This window comes from Motacilla alba, chromosome 1 (genome assembly GCF_015832195.1).
Source record: "Motacilla alba alba isolate MOTALB_02 chromosome 1, Motacilla_alba_V1.0_pri, whole genome shotgun sequence".
NCBI lineage: Eukaryota > Metazoa > Chordata > Aves > Passeriformes > Motacillidae > Motacilla > Motacilla alba.
In genome coordinates this window covers 1654304-1677998 of record NC_052016.1, presented here as the reverse complement: position 1 = coordinate 1677998, position 23695 = coordinate 1654304, and positions in this window count along the sequence as shown.

Genomic DNA, 23695 nt, shown 5'->3' with positions numbered 1-23695 from the left:
ACTGGTCGATGTTGGATGTTTCTACTTCATAACCAATCAAGGAGGCAGCTGGGTCAGACTCTCCGGGAGTCACAAGCCTTTGTTATTCATTCCTTTCTATTCCTGTCTCGCCTTCTGATGCATCTTTCTCTCTGTTCTTTTAATATAGTTTAGTGTGGTTTTTTTAATATAATATGTATCATAGTTTAATAAACCAGCCTTCTGAAACATGGAGTCAAGATTTCTCCATCTCTCACCCCTTGTCCTGGCTGCCATGAAGACCACAGGAAATGGCCTCAAATTTCATTCCTAATTGGATATCAGGAAAAAAAAAAATCCTTGGCAGAGTGGTCAGGCCTTGGGCTGAGCTGCCCAGGGAGGTTTGGGGTCACTGGAATTGTCCCAGAGCAGTCTGGATGTGGCCTTGGGGACAGGCTTTGGGGTGATGCTGGTGGCACTGGGGTGGCACTGGCTGATCCTGAGGGGCTCTTCCCACCCTGGTGATTCCATGCAATCAAAGCAGAAGGCACCTGCACACCCACCAAATAAATCTTCAGGGTGCTGCAGCTTACAATTCATCTGCTGGCAGACTCAGCACCTTGAGGGCTGTGAGGAGTCTCCAGGATGGTCCCTCCCAGCCCAAGGTCAGGTTCCTACAAAGCCCAAGGGATGAGATGAAGTTAAGGTGAGCTTTAGGGTTTAGGGTGATGCTGGTGCTGCTGGGGTGGCACTGGATGATCCCAGGGGGCTCTCCCCACCTTGGTGATTCTGGGAATGAAGGAGAGCTGAAGTGGGAATGCACTCAAACACCAAATGGGTTTGCTTAGGTAATAAGAGCCACCGGATTTCATGTAATAAGAGCATGAGGCAGAAATAGCACAGTTGACTTTATTTTTTAAGAGAGGTGTTGATTTAGTGCAGTCACGGAAAAATTATAAACATGAAACCTCCTGACAAAACCTTCGCTGTGTCAGTTTATGTCAATAAAACACAGATTTCCTTTGATCTGCTGCAGAAAGTGGCTCCCAGTTGAGAGTTTTCCCCTGTAATGTGTGCAGCTCATCCATCACTGCTGTGTGCCCTCAGGCCTGTCTGGTTTGGGACAAGATAAGGGAGTATCGACTTCACAGCCTGATAATTAAAGCTTTTAAACAAGCTATGAAAACACTGCCAAGAGGACATTCCCAAAGAAAAAGCTTTTAAAAATGACATTGTCCCAAAAGTGCCACACTTGGGCAGAATTTGAGATGTTTGTTTGCGGTCAGTGATTCAAGTGATGGATTTAATATTCTCTGGGACACAGGGAAATATCCCCAAAAAAATTTATGGACACAGGGAAATATCCCCAAAAAAATTTATGGATTTATTTAAACAGTAACAGGGTCAGGTGGCTGCTGCCCCTGGATCCCTGGAATTGTCCGAGGCCAGGCTGGATGGGATTTGGAGTAACCTGGCAGGGGGTGAAATAATTTGTAATGTCCCTCCCAACCCAAACCATTCCATAAACTGAAAGAAAAAATTCCATTTCCAGCTCATTTCACTGTGTGTTCAGTGGATATCTATAATCCCAGAATTCAGGTTTAGAAAGCACTGCAGTGAAGTGTATTCAAAGATAATTAATCCCACATCAATTGTATAAAATGTAAAAGCAATGCAATCTCTGTGCTGTCCACTAGATGATGCAGCTGTACTGTAGAGAAATAAGGAATTACAGGAGATCCACATCCAATTACAATCCTATTTCCTGTATTACATTTATAACAGGAAAAAAAAACCATTGTCTTCAGTGATATACCCCGACTGTATTTAGATAAATAGTTCAAAATGTAATTTTCTTTCTGCTCTGGAAGTGAAACATGAAGGTTTGTAGTCTTTTATCTTCTCAGTTTTATTGGGATTTAACTTGGTTGCGCCTCTCACAAGTTTCCTCATGGCATTCTTCTTGGAGCAGTCACTCGAGACAGAGTTCAAATCATTGCCTGGATGATCTTAGAGGTCTCTTCCAACCCTGATGATTCCATGAACTCCACTCTGATGGTTTAATTAGTGGGATTGCACCGGGGAAATGACTGTTTTTGTGTTTTTTTCCTTCAGAATAGGGGCCTGATGGATCTTTGGCACAGATCCCTCTCAATAGTGTCCTTGGATGGAGCAGATGGAAACATTTCCATTGACTGGGAAGATTTTGGAGAAGGGAAACTTTAGGGTGACCTTACTGTGGCCTTCCAGGACCTGAAGGAGCTGAAAGAAACATGGAGAGAGACAATTTCCAAGGGATGGAGAGACAGGACACAGGGAATGGTTTCAAACTGCCAGAGGGCAGAGTTGGAATTTTCATGGGAGCTTTCAGGCACCTGGAATTAAAGAGATCAATAATGATTCAATTGTTGTTCCATGGGGCTGGGAGGGAAAATTACCCGTGAAATAGGAAATAATGGGATTAAACATTCACCTGTTGGGACTCCTGGAGCAGCATTTGGGGAAATCAGGGTGGATGATTGGCATGAAACCCTTGATGGGTGGAGAGGGGCTGGAAGCAGGATGAGCAGAGGGCTGGAGCAGCTCTGCTGGCAGCAAAGGCTGGCACAGCTGGCATTGTTCAGCTGCACAGGAGAAGCTTTGGGCTGAGCTCAGGGTGGCCTTGCAGGGCCTGCAGGAGCCCCAGGAAACCTGGAGAGAGACAATTCCCAGGGCATGGGGGACAGCACACAGGGAATGGCTGCCAGTGCCAGAGGGCAGGGCTGGATGGGATCTTGGCAATGAGGAATTGTTCCCTGGCAGGGTGGACAGGGGCTGGGATGGAATTCCATCCCTGGATCCCTGGCAGTGCCCAAGGCCAGGCTGGACACTGGGGCTGGAGCAGCCTGGCACAGGGGAAGGTGTCCCTGCCATGGCAGGGCAGGGATGGGATGAGCTTTAAGTTCTCTTCCAACCCAAACCATTCTGGAATTCCATGATGTTGGCGGGAAGAATCACTAGCTGAGCTCTGCATCCCTTGCAGACATTCCAGAGGCTCTGGATGTGCCCCTTTAGAGCTCCCTCCTGCTGGGGCTGCTCTGGCAGGAGCTGGCAGGGCCAGCTGGGCCCTTGTGACCCCTGGCAGGCAGCAATGAGGGGACAAGGGGCACTCTCAGCAGGGGGCTGGTGGCACTCCTGGCTGTACCAGCCTGCCCAGGCTGGCTTGCAGAGCTTGTCCAGAAGAAACCAACAAGGAATTGTGTGGGAAATGGATTTACAGAAAGTTTTTGAAGTTCAATAGAAGGTTTATATAGTGTGTGTATAAAATAAGTTTATTACAAAAAGTATGGTGTGTTACAAAATAAGTCCATATACATTAAAATAAAGATTATATATAATATAATATAATATAATATAATATAATATAATATAATATAATATAATATAATAATAATATAATATAATATAATATATAATAATGTAATATAATGTAATATAATGTAATATAATGTAATATAATGTAATATAATATAATATGATATAATATAATATAATGTAGTGTAATGTAATATAGTGTAATATATAATTTAATGTAATATAGTGTAATATATAATTTAATGTAATATATTATAATGTAATATAATAATTAAGTTTATATACATTAATTATTATAGTAAAAATATTAGCAATAGTGCCTTGTGTACTTCACTGTACACACCAATCAATAAACAATAAACTTATAGTGCATTGTAATTAGTAAATATTTGGCTTTTGATTGTGATGGTGTGAATTATAACATCTGTATTGTCTCACAACTCCTTATGAGACTAAAAATAGAATAAAAGTTTTTAAACGGCCTCTCAGTTACCCTATCTCTGGGTCAAAAAAAGGCTTAATCCAACAGAATTGCAGAGAATTTGTGTGTCCTTCCCATGAGATGAGCTCTGAAAGGACAGGGATGGAAATTTGGGGAATTTGGGTGTCCCAGGGATGGAATTTCAGGGAATTTGGGTGTTCTTCCCAGGAGATGAGCTCTGCAGGGACAGAGATGCTTGGTGGGGGTGGTCTGGCCTGCAGAGGGTGTTGGGGAGGGATCAAGAGGGACCTTTTGGCATTTTTTTGGCAGTGCTGGAGCCTTTTTGTTTATAGTCCACCTGGGGGTGTCACTGCTCCTTGCACAGATGGATATGGACACAGATCCCAGGTGGGAAATCTCTCATTTTCTGTTATATCAGTGTATCCCAGAATTCCAGAATTTTTTGGGTTGGAAGGAACCTTAGAGACCATCCATTTCCACCCCTGCCACAGGCAGGAACACCTTCCACCGGAAAAATCAGTCAGGGAGGTGTGAAGAGCAAGGAAAAAAAAAAAAAAAAAAAAGGAAGACAGAGAAACAACACTGAAAAAAACCCCAAATGGTTAAACATCCCTAATTTCCAAATAAAATGTTTTTGTGAGATAAAATGGGCAGAGGACTGTGAAACAAAGAAACCCCAGACCCTTGCAAAATGAAACAGCATGAAAAATATTCTTAATGCGCCCACATTCTCTGGAGCTTCCCCCTGCTTTCCCCACTGGTTCGGGATTTGGATCTAAGTCGGTAACAAAATGCAACTGTTGAATGTCAAGGAGGGGGAAATGGGAGCGTTCCTTGGATAATTCACAAAGCAGCTGCTGCTGTTGGGTTGTGTTACTTAGGAAAAGATGCTGCTCCCCTTGGGAGGAAGAGACAAATTTCTGCTAATTTGGTGTTTGTTCTAGGGCCGGCAGGGTTGTGATGCTTTGTGAGCCCAGCAGGCAGCAAAGAGGACACGAGGACTGAGGCAAACACTCCTGACAGTTTAGATATAAATGTGCAGCAAAATGGACCTAAATCCTCTGTCTAAAAGGAGAAAAGTCAAGGCAGAGTTATTTAAATCATTCTTTAAACACAGTCGGAGGGCCTGAGCTATTTTTACCCGACTTGAAGCTCTCCATGATTAATAAATAATTAAAAATAAATATAAATAATATAGAATAAATACTAATAAATAATTTAAAAATATGGAATATCCTGGTTCTCACTGGTTGCAGCTGATTCATAAATCAAGTGCTGATGGCAGAAAGCTCCAGCCTCTTTTGCCCTTTGCCCGCTTCAACACTTGGGGAATCATTCCCTCCATTAACGCCCTGAAATTGCTGAGGAATGATGTGGAACAGAAGTCCCAGCAACTCCTCCTTTGTTTATAGCCAGAAACTCTCTGGCTGCTTAACAGAACATGAAAACCAGTTCCTTTCCTATTACTGTCAAACAAACTTCACCTCCCCGCTCGCATCCCGCGGGATTTGTCCCCGGCAGGAAGCGCAAGCCCAGCCCTGTGAGTACAGAACTTCCAGTCACTTCAGAGGGAGGAAAAGAACCCTTTCATCATGTTCGGTTTTCTCCACTGCTTTATTTCACTTAAAACATCACTCACTACCAAATGGTCTTTGTCAGGAGTAATTGGCGAGCGCTGGAGGCGCTTTTCAAGGCTGTCTGGATGGAAAATCTCAAAGCTGTTGTCTGCGCTGAAAGAAAATATTGCATTTGATCTTTTTATGATTCCTGCAGACATGATGTATGTCTGCATTCCTCAGCCGGAGGAATTCTCCCTGTTTGGGTTTCTCTGCCTTTCAGTGACAGGAAGTAGCACTTCACCCTCATTTTGCTGTATTGTCTGGGAATTAACCACAACATAACCGTAATGTGCATTTTCTTTTTGTGCTTCACAGAGGTCGGTTTTTATTAGCCATTTCTTGTGGTTTTCTCGTTGGCAAGTGGCAGATTGTCTCAGTGATAGCTGTGGCTATTGCATTTCAGCTGGGTTTGTATTTAAAAGTGGATTTCTTCTGGTGGCTCCTTCCTAAGTGATGTCCTGCTCTGAGCTTCCCATGCCATAAATCAGCTTTTTCCCTACTGCAGTTGTACAAAGGTGGCACTGCCCTGGTCACCTCTGCTCCTGAGATTTTGGGTCACTCAGAGAAAGGACAGACGGAATGTTACATTAACCCTGTGAATTCCTGGCATGGAATTGTGGAATCATTGAATATTCTGGGCTGGAAGGAACCTTAAAGATCAGCCAGTTGCATGGCAGGGACACCTTCCCCTGTGCCAGGCTGCTCCCAGCCCGTGTCCAGCCTGGCCTTGGGCACTGCCAGGGATCCAGGGATGGAATTCCATCCCAGCCCCTGCCCACCCTGCCAGGGAACAATTCCTCATTCCCAACATCCCACCCAGCCCTGCCCTCTGGCACTGGCAGCCATTCCCTGGCTCCTGTCCCTCCATCCTTGTCCCCAGTCCCTCTGCAGCTCTCCTGGAGCCCCTTCAGGCCCTGCCAGGGGCTCTGAGCTCTCCCTGGAGCCCTCTTTTCTCCAGACTCTTGGGAATGGCACAGAATCATCAAAGTGGAAGAGACTTTCAGGATCACCCAGTGTCACCCCAGTGCCACCAGCATCACCCCAAACCCTGTCCCCAAGGCCACATTCAGACTCCTCTGAGACAACTCCAGTGACTCCAAACCTCCCTGGGCAGCTCAGCCCAAGGCCTGGCCACTCTGCCAGGGAAATTTTCTTTCCCAGTCTCCAACCTGAGCCTCCCCCAGTGCCATTTGAGGCCATTTCCTCTCCTCCCTTCCCTTGAGACAGGGCAGGAGACACCAAACCCCATCTCAGTGGATCTGGCAGATTCAGACCCCTTGGAAAAGGGGATTTAGGAATTTTGCTGCCTATGGAATAACTTGGTAGTGAATAACAGTGCAGAATTCAACAATATGAGTATTTTAAAATTTTTGTGGTTATTGGGCCACATCTGCCATGACTCTGTTGATTGTCACTTTTTCACAGTTCCCAAATTAGTGCCACATCAGAGACTCCTAAGCCAACAGCACAATTAGTGAACAAAACCATGTGAGATTGTGAGGAAAATTAAAGGCAAACTCTGACAGTCAAAAGTTTTGTGTTTAGTGATTATCCTTCAGCAGTTACTGTTGTCTTCTTGTAAATCTTATTAAGAGTATTCAGGGATGTCTTGCTTTATTTTTGTCACCAATCAGCAGAACGTTAAATGCACAAAGAACCCTTCATTTTTCTCCCTTCTGCTGACATGAGCAGCTGAGGACTTGGGGATGTGGGTGAGAAATGATCAGGATTTTATTAAAAAAAAAAGTGTTTCCACCAGAAGGAGAGAGTGGAATGCCAGACCCCACAGAGTGTCACTTAATTCTGACTTTGTGCAGGGCTGCATGGTCAGAGAAAAGGCAAGAGAAGCCCAGACATCCATGGAGATGTTGGAGCATCCGGCAGATCAGAGAATTCCAGAATCTCTGATGTTGGGAAAGATTTCCAATGTCACAGAGTGCCAGCTGTGCCCCACGGCCACCTTGTCCCCAGCCCAGAGCACTCAGTGCCACCTGCAGGGGACACCTGCAGGGATGGGCACTGCAAAGCTGCCTGGGCAGCCCCTGCCAAGGCCTGAGCACCCTTTCCATGGGCAAATTCCTGCTGCTGGCCAAGCTGAGCCTGCCCTGGCCCAGCCTGAGGCCGTTCCCTCTGCTCCTGTCCCTGTGCCCTGGCAGCACAGCCCGACCCCCCCGGCTGTCCCCTCCTGGCAGGGACTTGTGCAGAGCCACAAGGGCCCCCCTGAGCCTCCTTTGCTCCAGGCTCAGCCCCTTCCCAGCTCCCTCAGCCCCTCCTGGGGCTCCAGCCCCTTCCCAGCTCCCTTCCCTGCCCTGGACACGCTCCAGCCCCTCCAGGGCTCTCCTGCAGGAGCAGAACTGGCCCCAGCCCTCGAGGGGCCTCTCAGAGCCAGCCCAGAGGGACAATCCCTGCCCTGCTCCTGCTGGACACACAATTCCTCATCCAGCCCAGCTGCCAGCGGCCTCTTGCCCACTTGGGCACCCCTGGGCTGGTGTCCAGCCCCTGTCACCAGCACCCCCAGGGCCTTTTCCAGCTTTCCAGCCCCTCTGCCCAGCCTGGAGCTCCACAGGGTTGTGGTGGCCTCATCCCTTGGATCCAGCCTGTCCTGGTCCATCCCAGATGCCCTGGCCATATTCCAGCCTGTTCTTCAGGAATGGATTTACCCCTTTACAGGTTTATTCTTCACCTGGGCCACTTTGAAGTTTGCTTGCAAATTTAATTTGGGGATTTGGCTGCTTGCAGGGTACAGGTGTCACCTTGGGACAGTTGGGTTGTGGTGGGTGAAAATGCTGCTTCAGTGCTCAGCAAGAGCCAAAAAAATTAATGAACAGGGCATTTTTTGTGCCCTTTATAACTCATGGATGTACATCCTTATAGACAGGAAAAATAGAATAGAATAGAATAGAATAGAATAGAATAGAATAGAATAGAATATATAAGTGATATAATAGAAATAAATTATTATATAATATAGAAATAGAAATAGGAATAGAAATAGATAAATAATATATTATGATATAACATAATCTAGGAGTATAACATAATAATATAATATAATATAATATAATATAATATAATATAATATAATGTAATGTAATATAATATATTCAATAAATACAACAGACACTGCTTTGGGCATCACTTCTCGGATCCAGCAGAATTAAAGTAAAAAGCAGAGATTGAAGTGATCCCTGCAGAAATGAAGATTAAAGATAGAAATTTCCTTAAGTTTGGGAAAATGGACAAATGGGGTAGGAAAGGGTCACGATGGGCGCCTATAAAATCCTGAATAGCACAGAGGAGGCAGATAGGGAAAGCTGAAATCTGCTTTCCCAAAACACAAGCAGTGGGGGGTGCCTGGTGGGATTATAAAGCAAAAAAACAAAAGGAAAGAGCCTTTCCCAGCAGTGTGGAATTGGTTCATGGAGCTTTATTGCCTCAAGATGTCCTGGAGGCCAAAAGGAGAAACGTTTTCCAAAAGGGTCGGGACAAGGACAGCGCCAACGGTCTGGATGCAAACTGGGACAAGAGCATCACTTTGTTCTCTGCTTCAGGCTTTTCCCTGGGGTCTCTGTCCTGGCTGGACACTGGGATGGATTCTGGCCGTTCCCATACGGAATTGCTGTTCCTCTCTCTGTTTTGGGAAGCTGCCAGATGACGGTTTCCTCAGCCCTGATGCTTCTGCCGCTCGCTCTCTTCGACGGTTCTGTCCCCACCAAAGGTGGGGGATGTGTCTGGCAGCCCCAAGCTGGGCTCTGGGTGGGATTTCCACTTCCTGAATGGAGAGAATCATGAATGTGTGAAAAACATGTTCACTCCCCTATGAAAATGTAAAATATTAATAAAGGACAATGGGAGACCAGGCCCACAGAGCAAAGGTTATTACTCAGCCAAGAGCACCCCGTTATCCTCAGGGATACCTCTTAAATACCGTTTCATTACATCAGCCCTTTGCATATTCATAGACCATTACACATAGCAAACTTTCCCCCAAACTACTTTACATGTTCCAAAAACTATTTAGCATATCTTCTTCTTGGGTCCACTCTTTTAGAGCATGTGTATTCCTTGGTTGTGCTTGTAGTCCTTTTTTAGCATCACCTCCAGTTTTTGGGCTTTAGCCCACACTGCCTTCAGAGGTGAGTGCTGATGGCTGGCAGATCTGTACAGGTGTCCTCATCCTGTGCTCATGGGGCGTTATCCCATCCCAGCAGGCATTCTAACACAAACATACCCAGACCAGCTATTTCACTGAGCTCAATGAACAACAGAAATAAAAACCGTATCTTGATAACAAAGTTACTTCAACACCACACATATAAAATCCATTTTAATATTTGCAAAAAGCCAATATTATAATATGTATCTGTAACAAATGGTTTGGGCTGGAAGGGACATAAATTTAATCATCTCATTGCCCTGGGCAAGGACACCTTCTGCTATTCCAGGTTGCTCCAAGCCCCATCCAGCCTGCCCTTGGATTCTTCCAGGGAGGGAATATCCACAATTTCTCTGGGAATCCTGTGCCAGGGCCTCCCCATCCTCACAGGGAATTGCCCTGTACAAATCCCTAGGTCTGCTCTAAGCTCTCTGATTTGTGACTTAAGGCCAGGCTTAACAACTGCTCAACACATTTATTATTTCAGTCTTAAGGAGCCTTTCTTGGGTAAATCCTTTTTGAGTTTGCAAGTTTGACTTAGCCATGATGAGCTTTTAAGGGAAAAGGACTGGCACTGTGTCCTACTCCTTCAACTGCACCTAATTTAAAATCTAATAGGGTTTAAAAGAAAAACATGACCTGTTTAGTGGATTTTAGTGGCATTTCAAGACCTTAAGATCCTCATCATCCATCTCAAAACCAAGTGGTGTTTTATTTCTCCCTTATAATCCTCCAGATGTGACTCAGTGTGCATCTTACACAGATTTTTTAATTCCTTAATTTAATTTTTTTTTAAAGAGTAAAGGCTAATGAATGTTTGGGTTAAAATTCTTGGTGTGCAAGGCTTGGATTTGGTGCTTCATCACCCATCTGCAGCCAAGAATATTTTTAAGAAGCTCTTGTAAGGCTTGCAGGAAATGTATGTGAGCTTTAAATGTCAGGTCTGGAGGGAGTTGAGAAATATTGCAATTGTTTTTGGGTTTGGACTTGTGTGATTCATGACGTGAATGGGGGTTTGTGCCTTTTCCTGCTCTTCCCAGGATCCTTTTGCAATTTCTCTGCAATAAAATTCTCCTCTTTGCATCATCCTGGGGTTGTTTTAAGGCAGAACCAAATCGTCAAATATGGGATTGTAACTGGGGAGACAGAGAGGGAACTTAGCAGGGATTAGGATCAGAAGAGCTGATTTTTCCCAGGTTTTTCATGAGGAATTCATTGTGAGAATTGGAGCAAAGCCAGTACAGGATCCTCTGGATGATCTTATGGCTGTAGGGAGAGCAGATCCCAAAATCAATGGGAGAGCCCTTCAGCATCATCCAGTGCCACCATCATCATCATCACCACCCCAAACCTTGTCCCCAAGGGCACATCCAGACACCTCTGGAACACTCCCAGAGACCAGGACTCCACTGATGCCTTGGGAAGGCTGGCCTAGAGCAGAGGCTGGGCAGAGCTAAAGAATAAAGCAGGGATTTATTCAAAGGCCTCCATGGATCCACCTTGGGCAGCACAAGAGCCCAGCCAGGGCTGCCCCCAAGATGAACCAAAATGGTCCCAAAATGCACCAGCGGGCACGGGGTCTCTCCCTTGTATCAGTTCTGCTCCATTTGCACCTTGCAGTTCATTGTCCAGTTCCAGCTTTAGCCCAGGCACTCCCACCCTGCTTGTTTGTCTCTCTCCAGCCCACGCTGTTTGTGCTCCTGGGCTGAGCTTTGGATCATTTGTCCTTGGTGCCCAGCTGGAGCAGGAATTGTTTTGTCTCCCTGCTCTGTGCAGAGAGCTCACCAGCCCATAATACGAAGCCCAGACCCACACATTGAAGCAGCACAGAATCCAAAAAACGTAAAAGCTCAAAATCTGAGGCATCACCACCACCTCCCTGGGCACCTCATTCCAGGGCCCTTTGGGGAGGGATTGAAGCCCTTGGAACACCTTTGTGGTGCAGCAGCGAGGTGTGAATCACCCATTACACAGCGCTGTTTGCTCTCATCAAATATCCACGCTGCAAGAAGGGTCACAGCAGATATTTCCTTATCTTTGGGTTTGTTTGAAGACAAAACCACAGCCGTGTTGGGATAAAACGACTGAGGTTTGATAGCGCTGTTAACTCCTCTCCCAGCTCACCACGAAAACCTCAGTGCTGATACGCTCCTGCAGAGGAATTAAAACGACTCCTTGGCTCTCACTGAGAGGTGGAAAGGAGCTGGAAATCCATGCTGGAAGATTTTCCCGGGGGGATGTATCTGCTTGAAAAAAAAAAACCAAAAAAACAGCTGGAGTTTTCAAAAGTGTGCCCAAAGAAATCAACATTTCAAGTGCCTGATTGCCTTGGACACCTTGGAGAACCCAAAACAAAGGTGATCTCATGGATAATTCTCCCAACATCCCTGCAGAGCCAAAGGAATGTCTTAAAGACAGGAGTTTTACAGCTTTTTCCCTGTAAGGATAATTTTTATTACACTTCTGACTGATTTATAGAGAATTGTATGAAGGGAATAAGACAGGGGATGTGTGTTAAGACTTTTCTGCAGATTTACCTGGACATTAGATGAAATAGATATAGAGCATCCTGCAGCACTGCCCTGGGATGCTGGTCCTTTCCCAGACATTTGGGATATTCATGGGCTCGTGGATTTGCAGGAGATGGTGCCTTGAGCCTCTCACTGTCCAACCTGGGCAGGTTCAAGTCCCAGGTGAGGAAGGGTTATCCAGCCCAGGAAAGTGGTGGAATCACCATTCCTTGAGGGATTTAAAGCCCTGCAGATGTGGCATTTGGGGACAAGGTTTAGTGGTGGCCTGGCAGTGCTGGAGAATGGTTGGACTTGATGCTTTTTGAGGGTTTTTCCAATGAAATCATTCCATGATTCCATTGCATTTCCATGTTGCACACGCCTGGAGCTCTGCATGAATCACAAACCAACCATTTCAGTGGGTTTTGCTTTTCCAGGACATCTTCATTCTGTGAGAGGTTTTGGTGTGAATCCTGGAGGATTTGGGCACTCTGGATGTTCAACTGGCATTGAGCACTGCAGGGATAGTCCAGCTGGGCTGGATGAGGAATTGTGCGTCCAGCAGGAGCAGGGCAGGGATTGTCCCTCTGTGCTGGGGTCCCTCCAGGGCTGGGTCCAGTTCTGGTCCTGAAGGAGAGCCCTGGAGGGGCTGGAGCGTGTCCAGGGCAGGGAAGGGAGCTGGGAAGGGGCTGGAGCCCCAGGAGGGGCTGAGGGAGCTGGGAAGGGGCTGAGCCTGGCGCAAAAGAGGCTCAGGGGGCCCTTGTGGCTCTGCACAAGTCCCTGCCAGGAAGGGACAGCCGGGGGATTCAGGCTCTGCTGCCGTGTCCCAAGGGACAAGAAGAGAGGAAATGGCGTCAAATGGCACCAGGAGAGGCTCAGGTTGGAGACTGGGAAAGAAAATTTACCTGGCAGAGTGGTCAGGCCTTGGGCTGAGCTGCCCAGGGAGGTTTGGAGTCCCTGGAATTGTCCCAGAGGAGTCTGGATGTGGCCTTGGGGACAGGGTTTGGGGTGATGCTGGTGGGGCTGGGGGGGCACTGGGTGATCCTGAAGGGCTCTTCTAACCTCTTCTAACTCTGTGATTCTCTGCTTTCAACAGCTACCAGGGCTCTGTTGCCCTTTTCTGTCCTGTCTGTGAGAAGGTGCTGTGCTGTTCAGGCTGTCACTGGCAGCAGCTCTGACCTTGGGACTGTAAAACCTGAACGTCTTCAGCCTGAGCTGAAAGAAATCAAAGCCCTGACCAACTTTTGAAGTAGCAGCAGCCACTCCTGTGGCCCACCCAGTGTTTCAAGCCTGCAGAGCACCACGCTGAACATGTGTCAGGATGAGGAAAAGCCACTCTGGCCTGAGCTCCTCTTCCTGTGCTGAGGTTTCCATCTGTTTCCACTCCTTCTGCAGGAATGTGGGCACCGCGCCTCCTGAATATTTGAAGACAACTGCAGGCTTCCACTCTGAAGAGCAAAAACCTCCTTGATGATAAGATCTTTGATGACATATGGAGGTTTTCTGCAGTGGAGGATCACACGTGTCCTCTGCTATCAGCTCTGCACATGGAGCAGCTGCCGCCCTGGCTGGGACATCCTCCTTCCCAGGGCAGCTGTGGAGAGCTGTGCATCCCAGGGCTGAGGGGAGCAGCAGGAGGGGGCAGGGAATGGGGTCAGGACCACACCTGCAGTCCTGGTGTTGAGCTGACAGCGAGAAACCCATTAAGAGATTGCAAAGGGGCAGCAAGATTTGTGTTTGGGCAGCAGGAGCTGACCTGGATTAGGGAGGTGGATCTCTGACTCGCCAGGATGAGGAATAGTTTGTGTTTACAAGTGAGATTATCCTGGGAGAATCACACAGAATTACAGAGACATCAAGGTGGGAGAGCACTTCAGGACCATCCAGCCCCACCAGCACCACCCCAAACCCTGTCCCCAGGGGCCACATCCAGACTCCTCCTGAACACTCCCACAGCCAGCGACTCCAAACCTCCCTGGGCAGCTCAGCCCAAGGCCTGGCCACTCTGCCAGGGAAATTTTGTCTCTAATCTCTATTCTGAACCTTTAGAAGATTATCTAGTTACCTGTTACCTCTCAAGTAAAGACCAGAAGCTCAAAGAAAACTTGAGCAGCACAGCAGCAGCTCTCACCTCAACCCCAGCACTGATTTACCACAGGATCTGCTCCAGCCAATTTTTTAATCCTGTTTTATATCACAGCAGGTACAGGGCTGACAAAGGAGGGAGGGTGTGCTTGTTTTGAAAGTGCTCTGGTAAATACCACGTTTAACAGGACAATTAAAAGGGGTGCACTGCCCCTCTGAGGGAATAGAAACAAAATATGGGCAGAAACTGCTGACAGGAGGGGCAGTGAGGGGATGTGGGCTCTGCTGCCTGTCCCAAGGGAAAGGAGGAGAGGAAATGGCCTCAAATGGCACCAGGGGAGGCTCAGCTTGGAGACTGGGACAGAAAATTTCCCTGGCAGCTGCCCAGGGAGGTTTGGGGTCACTGGAATTGTCCCAGAGCAGTCTGGATGTGGCCTTGGGGACAGGCTTTGGGGTGATGCTGGTGGCACTGGGGTGGCACTGGCTGATCCTGAGGGGCTCTTCCCACCCTGGTGATTCCATGCAATCAAAGCAGAAGGCACCTGCACACCCACCAAATAAATCTTCAGGGTGCTGCAACTTACAATTCATCTGCTGGCAGACTCAGCACCTTGAGGGCTGTGAGGAGTCTCCAGGATGGTCCCTCCCAGCCCGAGGTCAGGTTCCTACAAAGCCCAAGGGATGAGATGAAGTTCAGGTGAGCTTTAGAGCTGGATGTGGCCCTTGGGGACAGGGTTTGGGGTGATGCTGGTGCTGCTGGGGTGGCACTGGGTGATCCTGGAGGGCTCTTCCTACTTTGATGATTCCAGAATCCCAGGATCCCCTGTTCCCCCATCGCTGCTGTGGCCCTTAAACCACAGCAATTCCAGAGTTCAAAGTCGCCTTTCCACGCTCCCTTTGCTTTTCCCTGAGCTTCAGGCAGAGGGAGAAACCAGCCAGGCCCATTTCCATTCCCACACTTGGGAAAGGAGCTGTGGTTGTTGGGCAACAAAAGCTGGAAACACAAAAGATAGGGAGGGCTCCCAGCCCGCTTGGTAAACCCAGCACAGGTGGTGGAAATCAAACCTGAGCAAACATCCCCACTCACTGCTGCGGGTTTCACTGTAGGAACATTTGCTCTAGGTGGTTCACACATCTCCTGCCGTTTGCTTGGCAAACAACCCGCTCTGGAACAAAAGGAAAAGGCTTCCCAGGAATGATTATGCATTAATTAACCTCACAGATAATGTTATCAGCGTTACTTTTTCTGCCATTATGAACTTCTACGCCTTTCTCAGTTTTAATCTCAACGTTGACACTGCTTCAGGAACTCCAGGGTTTAAAGGTGGGGGTTTTCTTGGCCTGCAGGTTTTTGGAGACTCTTCAACAGCTTCTTTTTGTCCTCAAGACTGCACTTTGCAAAGGAGGAAGAGTTTAGTTGGTCAAGCTGATGCCTCAGGTTTGAGCTTTTATATTTTTCAGATTCTATGCTGCTTTAGTGTGTGGGTCTGAGCTTCCTATTATGGGAAGGTGCCACCCACACTTTGGGTGCCTCCTGCTCCAACTTGTGCCAGGCAGTGATCCCAAAACTCACAGGATCCCACAAAATGATGCTCTGCCTTTCCCAGAACTTTGTTATCCATCTGCCAAACAGCCAGAGCTCCCTGCTCACAGAGGTGAAAAGCAAGAAGGTTTTAATAGGAGAAACAGAGCTCCCCTGGGGATAATTCCAAGGGAATTATCAAGGGATATATAGGTGGGATATTAAGAAAAAGCTTTTCCAGAAAGGGTGATAAAGCTCTGGAATGTTCTGCCCGGGGAGGTGGTGGAGTCCCCATCCCTGGGTGTGTTTAACACAGCCTGGATGTGGCACTGGGTGCCAGGGTGCAGCTGAGCTGTTGGGGCTGCCTTGGACTCGATGGCCTTGAAGGTCTCTTCCAACCCAGTAATTCTGGGAATTCTGGGATTCTGTGAATTCTTTGGATAATTCCTCGGGCAATGGAATTGTCTGCCCAGGGAGGTGCTGGAGTCACCATCCCTGGATGTGTTAAAGGAAGCCTGGGTGTGACACTCAGTTCAGTTGATGAGGAGATGTTAGGTTAGGTCTTAGGTTGGACTTTGTGACCTCAGAGGTCTTATCCAATCCACTCCATTCTGTGATTCTGTGAATTCCACCTCTGCTGGCTGAGGCACTGCTCGATCCAGAGTCTGGAGATGCCCTCACACCCTTTTTTAGATGGAGAAAACCAGGCTCCTCAAGCCTCTTCCCCAAAGCACTTGGGCCCTCAGGCTCTGCTCCTCTCACTGATTCATATTTTCAGGTCTGAGCTTTCTAAACAACACATTCACAGGAGCAAAGGTGGAGCTCCAAGCACCGTGGATCTCATTTTAGAGGCAGCTTCTGCTTTGCTGCAGGGCTTGGTGCTCTGGGATCAGTGAGAGCCCAAAGTGACACTGTGACACTGCTGGTGGCACTGCCAGTCCCATGTCCTTGGTGCACAGCACGAGTGCCTTGACAAATCAGTCTGGCAGCAGCAACAGCACCAAGAACCAGAACATCCACAGGGTTCTGGGAAGGTGTTGACCACCCCTGAACTCCTCGGTGGAATAAAACCCTTTTCTTTGGAGGTCAAATATGGATAGACTGCTGCCCCATCAGCTTTTCCAAAAATGATATCTTAACAGTCATGAAGGGATTTTTTTTTTGGTGGAAATCATTATCTGACTTCACTATTATGTCTAGAGATAACAAAAGATAAGAGAAAAGGAGGCTCAGGGGGGCACCTTGTGGCTCTGCACAAGTCCCTGCCAGGAGGGGACAGCCGGGGGGGTCGGGCTGTGCTGCCAGGGACCAGGGACAGGAGCAGAGGGAACGGCCTCAGGCTGGGCCAGGGCAGGCTCAGCTTGGCCAGCAGCAGGAATTTGCCCATGGAAAGGGTGCTCAGGCCTTGGCAGGGGCTGCCCAGGCAGCTTTGCAGTGCCCATCCCTGCAGGTGTCCCCTGCAGGTGGCACTGAGTGCTCTGGGCTGGGGATGAGGTGGGCATGGGGCACAGCTGGCACTGCATGGGCTGGCAGGGCTTTTGCAATGAAAATGAATTTTCTCAATGAAAATTATTTTTGTGAGTTCTGTGAATTCTCTCTTCCTGCTGCTTTCACTCTTGCTGGCTGATCCCCTGTGTGGAGAGGGCTGGGTTTGCCACAATCATCCCAAAGACATCACAGCAAACACAGACCCTGAGCCAGGAATTCCTCTGGCAGTGGAACTGGACCCTCAAACCCTGCAGATCCTACAGGTCCTTCCTCCCTGACCCCACCCCAAACCCCCCTCCCTCCAGCAGAGGTGGGTTTGTGCCCTGCATTGTTCCCTATTTGTGCCCTATTTGCCCAGCTGGTGTCAGCTCCGAGCTCTGTTTGGATTACTCCACAGCGAGATTTGCCTGAAAGGTTTGCATATTCCAAGAAACCACAATGATTAAGTAGACATGAAAGAAAGCATTATGATGAATAATCAGGGCATAATCAATGATCCCCTTTTTGCATTATAAATGATGACGCTTGTACTCCGCAGCTTTTAGGCAGAGCGTGGGTGTGACAGCTTGAAAAACAGTGTCCAGCCTGACATGAGACCTGTCAGCTCTTAAATGAGGTAATTAATGACCTGCTAAGCATGCAGATTTTAAATGTCAGTTGTTTTTTTTTTTTTTTTTTTCCCTTTGGAAATATCTCGGGAGGAAAAAAAAAATTATTTGCAATTTATCATTCCGTGAGGAAAAAACTCGGAGCGAGGACGCACGAGCCCGGTGAGAAATAACAGAGTTATGGCAAAAATGCTTTGTGCTTTTAATAGAAAAATGAAAATCAAACCTCCCTCCGAGATTCCTCTCACCCCACATCCTCTTCACATCACTTTAGAGGCTGACAACTTTATTTTTGTATACATGGACTTGCTGGATTTTAGGATCTTGTCCTCCAGGCCAGGACCAGCTGCTTTAAAGTGGGGCTCAGAAGGAAAGAAGGAATTAATTTATTCTGCCAGATGTCAGCTGCTACTCCTGCAATATCTGAATTTGTGTAACCCCTCTCCCAGGGCTTGTGGTAGAAAAGAAAGGGCAGGTTTTAGTTTTAAAGGAAGTTTTTGAGGCATCAGTTTTCAGGTGTTTGCCAACTGAGACACTGAGCTGGGCCTCGCTCCCCACTGCAGCTCTGAGATGTTTTTAGCTTTTTATTTTTTGGATACAAGATGAAAAATGGATGGATTTGTTCTCCACAAAAGACTTTTTAATATCTTCTTTCACTTCTTGCATTAAACCCAATCCATTCCGTGATTTTATGATTTTTATGATGTTGTGTCTGAATGAGCAGCCAAAACTCTGAGCCTGCACACCCCAAAAAAAGAAAGACAAAAAATAAACAACAAGTGAACTGTGACAGCTCTTGGAAATCTGCACATTTAGGCTTCAGATGGATGAAATAAACACCTGGAGTAACTCCAAATTAGGGTTAATGTGTCACTGGCAGAGTGCACAAAGGCTCCCTGCATTGTGTCCCTCAAACAACCCTGAGCTGGTGTTTGGTACAGTAAATCTCACCTTTGAGATGGGTTTGGAGCCTGAATGTTGGAAACAAACAGGGCACAGAAAAGGAACACCTCAGTCTCCCTAAGGACAGCCAGAACAGAGCCAGAAGCTCAGGGGATTAGAACTGAACAAAGGCTGGGTCCTAAGTGCTGTCTCAAGATTCTGTTTACCTCGTGCTGGCATGATGAACTCTCATTTTGATGCCTTAAGAAATGAAAGGAAAGGAAAAATGTCTGAGGTGGTGTTTGGAGCACTCTGTGCCAAGAGTTCTGACCACTGAAAGCCGACTTTAATCCCGGTTTAAAAATCAAAATGTTCAGTTTTGTTTGCATGTCAGTCTTGTGCTGTTCATGCAATCAATAATAGTAGCTTTGCCAGCTCATTATAATCAGATTTTCATAAGGGTTGACACCCACTTCTTGCAAGGCTCCAGGGATATTTTCTCCTCAGGGAAGAAGAAAGGATGGGAATGTGCTTCTTTCATCTTTTCCCATAAGTTCTGTCTGGGAAGCAGAGCTACCCTGATCCATCAGGACAGTGGGATTCCTCCAGCCCAAAGCTTTTTATCACCAGCATGGAGTCAGTTTATGGGTTTAAATCATACAACAGAAAAACGTCCCAGCAGTAAAATAAATCACAAAAACTACAAAAGTAGAGGTGTCCCAGAAGAGATTTGATTGGATAAAAACATTTCAGGGGAGTTGTGTTGGCTGCTAATTGTGGAAATACAGGAATTTTCAGCTGTGCCAATGCATGATATTAATTCACTGCGAATTCCTGTCACCTGCAGATACTTCCAAAGCTCCACTGAGGTGAATAAGAGCATTCCCACTTCCTGCTGCATCCAAACCAGGATCCCAGCCCTGGGAGGAGCTGGAGCTGCTGCAGAGAGCCCAGAGGAGGCTCCAGGATGAGCAGAGGGCTGGAGCAGCTCTGCTGGCAGCAAAGGCTGGCACAGCTGGCATTGTTCAGCTGCACAGGAGAAGCTTTGGGCTGAGCTCAGGGTGGCCTTGCAGGGCCTGCAGGAGCCCCAGGAAACCTGGAGAGAGACAATTCCCAGGGCATGCAGGGACAGCACACAGGGAGTGGCTTCAAACTGACAGGAAAGTAGGGTTAGATGGGATTTTGGGAAGGAATTGTTCCCTGGCAGGGTGGGCAGGGGCTGGGATGGAATTCCCAGAGCAGCTGGGGCTGCCCCTGGATCCCTGGCAGTGCCCAAGGCCAGGTTGGAACCCTGGCTGCTGAGAATTCCAGACTTTCTGTGCTGCCAGGCACTGACCCCCAAGGGAACACTGCAGTGACCTGAGGCCCTGGAGAAGCTTCCAAAGTTCAATAATAAAACTGAGATTAAAGGTGTGCAGTTTGAATAGAAGTGTGTGATATCACAGGGGGGAAACTCAGAGTTGAAGGGTTTGGAATACAGCAATGGATATAAAGCAAGGTGGAGGTTTTAGGGTGGAGGCTGCTCCTTCTTCTTCACCTTCTTCTCCGTGGGTTTGGGTGGTTTTGTGTCATTGGATAAAAAGTCCCCATGGCGGGCACGGGTGGTTGGGTATTGGGGTAAAAGTGAAAATAATTGAGGTGTCATTTCTGAATTGGACAGTTGATCCTTCAAAGGCCTTGCAGAGAGAGAGAGACAGGGCTCCATTTTCAGTGTGTTGAAGTGCTGCAGAACTCAGGGACTATAACAGAGATAAGAACTGATCAACATCTGAGACCCAACAAGCCATACCCTCTCACACATTTAATCCTGACCCTGGCAGAAAAGAAGTAAAAGAATTAACACAAGGCCATTAAAAAACTTCTGCCCTTTGCTCTGTCTCTCTGCCCCTATTAAAAAAAAACCCTCTTCCTCATTTTTACAGCCCCTTTGAGGTTCTGCAAGGCTGCAGTGAGGACTCCCTGAAACTTCCTTTTCTTCCCCAAGTCCTTCCAAGCTGAATTATTTGACATTTCTTTCCCCCCTCCCCCCCCAGCAGCAGATCATCATTAACAGCATAATTAGCTATAACATGTGGCAGCATCACCAGACAAATCCTTATCCCATTCCTGGCTAAAAGGACTCAGCACAGCCAAGGTTGTGTCATCCAAAAGTGGCCGAACTTTGTGGAAGAACCAGTGACTTTGGCACTGTGAGTTCCTCCTGCTTTTTGGTGAGGAAAAAATGAAATTAAATATTTTTTACGTTGCAAATTTTGTCGATGATGCATCAAACTGGGACCACTGTGGTGGAAAAATGGGACATCATGGACTGAGGCTCTGCGGAGCTCATTTAGAGCCTGGCAGGCCCCAGGGACAGCACCAAGGGTGACTCCCTGACCACCTTTGTCACCTAACTCAGCTCTACCTATTTATTACAACACCTAAAGCAATGTTCTCTAGAAAATAATGCATCTCCCAAAAGTGGGTGAGAACACCCTGTTGTCCACTTTTCAGCCTCAAGCATTTGGGCAGAAGTTTGAGCCCCACCAGGTGTTTCCAGTTTGAAACAGAGGCTTGGATCAATGTCTGATGTCTTTGGATAAAGCAGGAGAAGCATCTTTGCAACAGATTCCAGACTTTTCTGACAGTGCTGGCATTAAAAATTCACTCTCTCAGCTTTTTCTCTGCATCACCCTGCCACAGCTTCTGTTTGGTGCTTCCTTGCTGCTTTCTTTGTTGGCTTTTCAGATTTTCTCTGCTATAATTCCTAATAAAACAGCAGAAGCAAAGCCAGATCTGTTGATCAGTAGCCCAAGTTCTCTTTTTTCTTCCCATATTGAAACCAAATGCTTTTAAACCAGATGGTTTCTCCTCGGGATTAGCTCTGTGCTGATGCTTTGATCAACAGTGGGGGGCTTCATTTTTTAGTCACCTGGTTCCCTAAAAAAGTTTAATTTCTTCTTTACACACCTCTGCTGAAACCTGGGCATTAACTCCACTTATCACAGAATCAATCTCTAACAGCATTTGCTGCATGTCGGGGATTTCAACCAGAGAACATTTCCTCCTGCGCTTGCTGCAGTTCCTGAGGTACAAATTGTCTGGGAGCCATTTCCCAGCCACGTTTCCTCCACACAAATCCTGATTCTGCTCAGGCTGAGATCCCAGGCCTGGGCTTGCGCAGAATCATAAAATCGTGGAAAAGTTTGGGTTGGAAAGGACAATAAAGATCATCCAGTGCCATGGCAGGGACACCTTCCCCTGTGCCAGGCTGCTCCAGCCCCAGTGTCCAGCCTGGCCTTGGGCACTGCCAGGGATCCAGGGATGGAATTCCATCCCAGCCCCTGCCCACCCTGCCAGGGAACAATTCCTCATTGCCAAGATCCCATCCAATCCTACTTTGAAGCCATTCCCTGGCTCCTGTCCCTCCATCCTTGTCCCCAGTCCCTCTGCAGCTCTCCTGGAGCCCCTTCAGGCCCTGCCAGGGGCTCTGAGCTCTCCCTGCAGCTTCTCCTCCCCAGGTGAGCACCCCCAGCTCTGCCAGCCTGGCTCCAGAGCTTTCCAGCCCCGGGATCAATTTATGGCCTCCTCTGGACCTGTTCCAACAGCTGCACAACTTCCTCGTGTCGAGGAGCCCAGAGCTGGATTTTGTGGGGCAGGTTTCCCCCTCAGCACTGTGGTGGAAATCCCAGTTAGAGCCCGGTGCTGAATCCCCTGGCTGATCCCAGATTGGGCCACTCCCTGAAGAGCTGGACTCGGTGATCCTCATGGATCCTGGGATAATTCACATGGGGGGAACTTTGGAAGGAATTCAAGATGGGACCTCTGAATTGTTTTTGATGATGTGGTTTATTTTCTTATCTTCTACACAGGCAGGAAGGGTGAGTTCGGCTCACATCTTCACTGCATGGTTCAGAAGGTCCCAAGACCCTTAGTTACAAGACTTTTTAAGGATTTATTAACCAATAAAACACTGCTAATAAGGATATTTATGTTTTTCACCCAATCCTTAAATATTTCATCTCATGGACCCACGTTACAGTGTGAGCTTTCTTAGCCAGTCATGTCATGACACACAAACCCACAGTGCTGCATTCTGAGCTCCTTGTTTACCTCTGGAACTACTTTGATTTTTATATCTTAAACTCTAAAACTCTAAACTTCCCTTTCCTTAGCTCAACGTGTCTCTGCTTTAAACCACAAACCCACATTCTCCCTTCCAGCACCTCAGTTTGGGAGCCTTTTCCAAGGTCTCAGATCAAATCCTGGGTTTAAGTCTAAGCTTTGGCTTCCAGCCCCAAAGTTCTGAGAGTTCCCTGCATTTTGATTCCAACAGATCCCTTCCAACTCCTCATAATCTGATATTCTGTGCCTCAGTTTACCAAAATTATTCAGTTTTTCATCCTCTGGAAGAAACAGCACCCCCAGAGTGGCAAAAACACAACGAGGCCTCTGGCTGATGAGAATGACAGCAGAATCTATTTTTTACTGTCTTTTAAGACAGCCAAGTCGTTGTCTAATCCTTACCTGAGGGCTAAAAGCCTTTCAGGAGAACAAACACGTGTGAAATCAAACAGGGGAGGGCTGTGCCGCAGAAAACTCCTCCGAGGGGGGCTCTCAGATGAGCAAACGTGACACAAGTGTGCGCAGCAATAACAATATCCTCAATCAAAGGCATCAGCTGCACTCATGTGTGCTAAACCTGACTTCTGAAGGCTTTCAAAGAACCAAAACTGGCACATGTGGACACAAAACGGTGCTTGCGAGGGTGGGGGGACCCTCACGTTGTCAGGAGAGCATCTGGCTGGGAAAATTTGAGATGTTTCACCTTCCTGCCCTCAAAAAATCACAATAATTAACTCATTTTTTTGCTTTTCTGGGTGGAAGGTTATGTCTTTTGGTGGCAGATATATTATTTAAGTAGGGGGATTAACAGAGAGGTTTATTATAATAGATTAATAGATTTCAGGTGCTTCTTTTAACTGAATTCTTAATTAATTTTTTTTTTCCACCTGAGCCTACTTTTTTATAGTTCAGCTACTCAGGGGAATCTTTCCACTCTCCAAAATTGGAGTTTTTCTGTTCTGGCAGA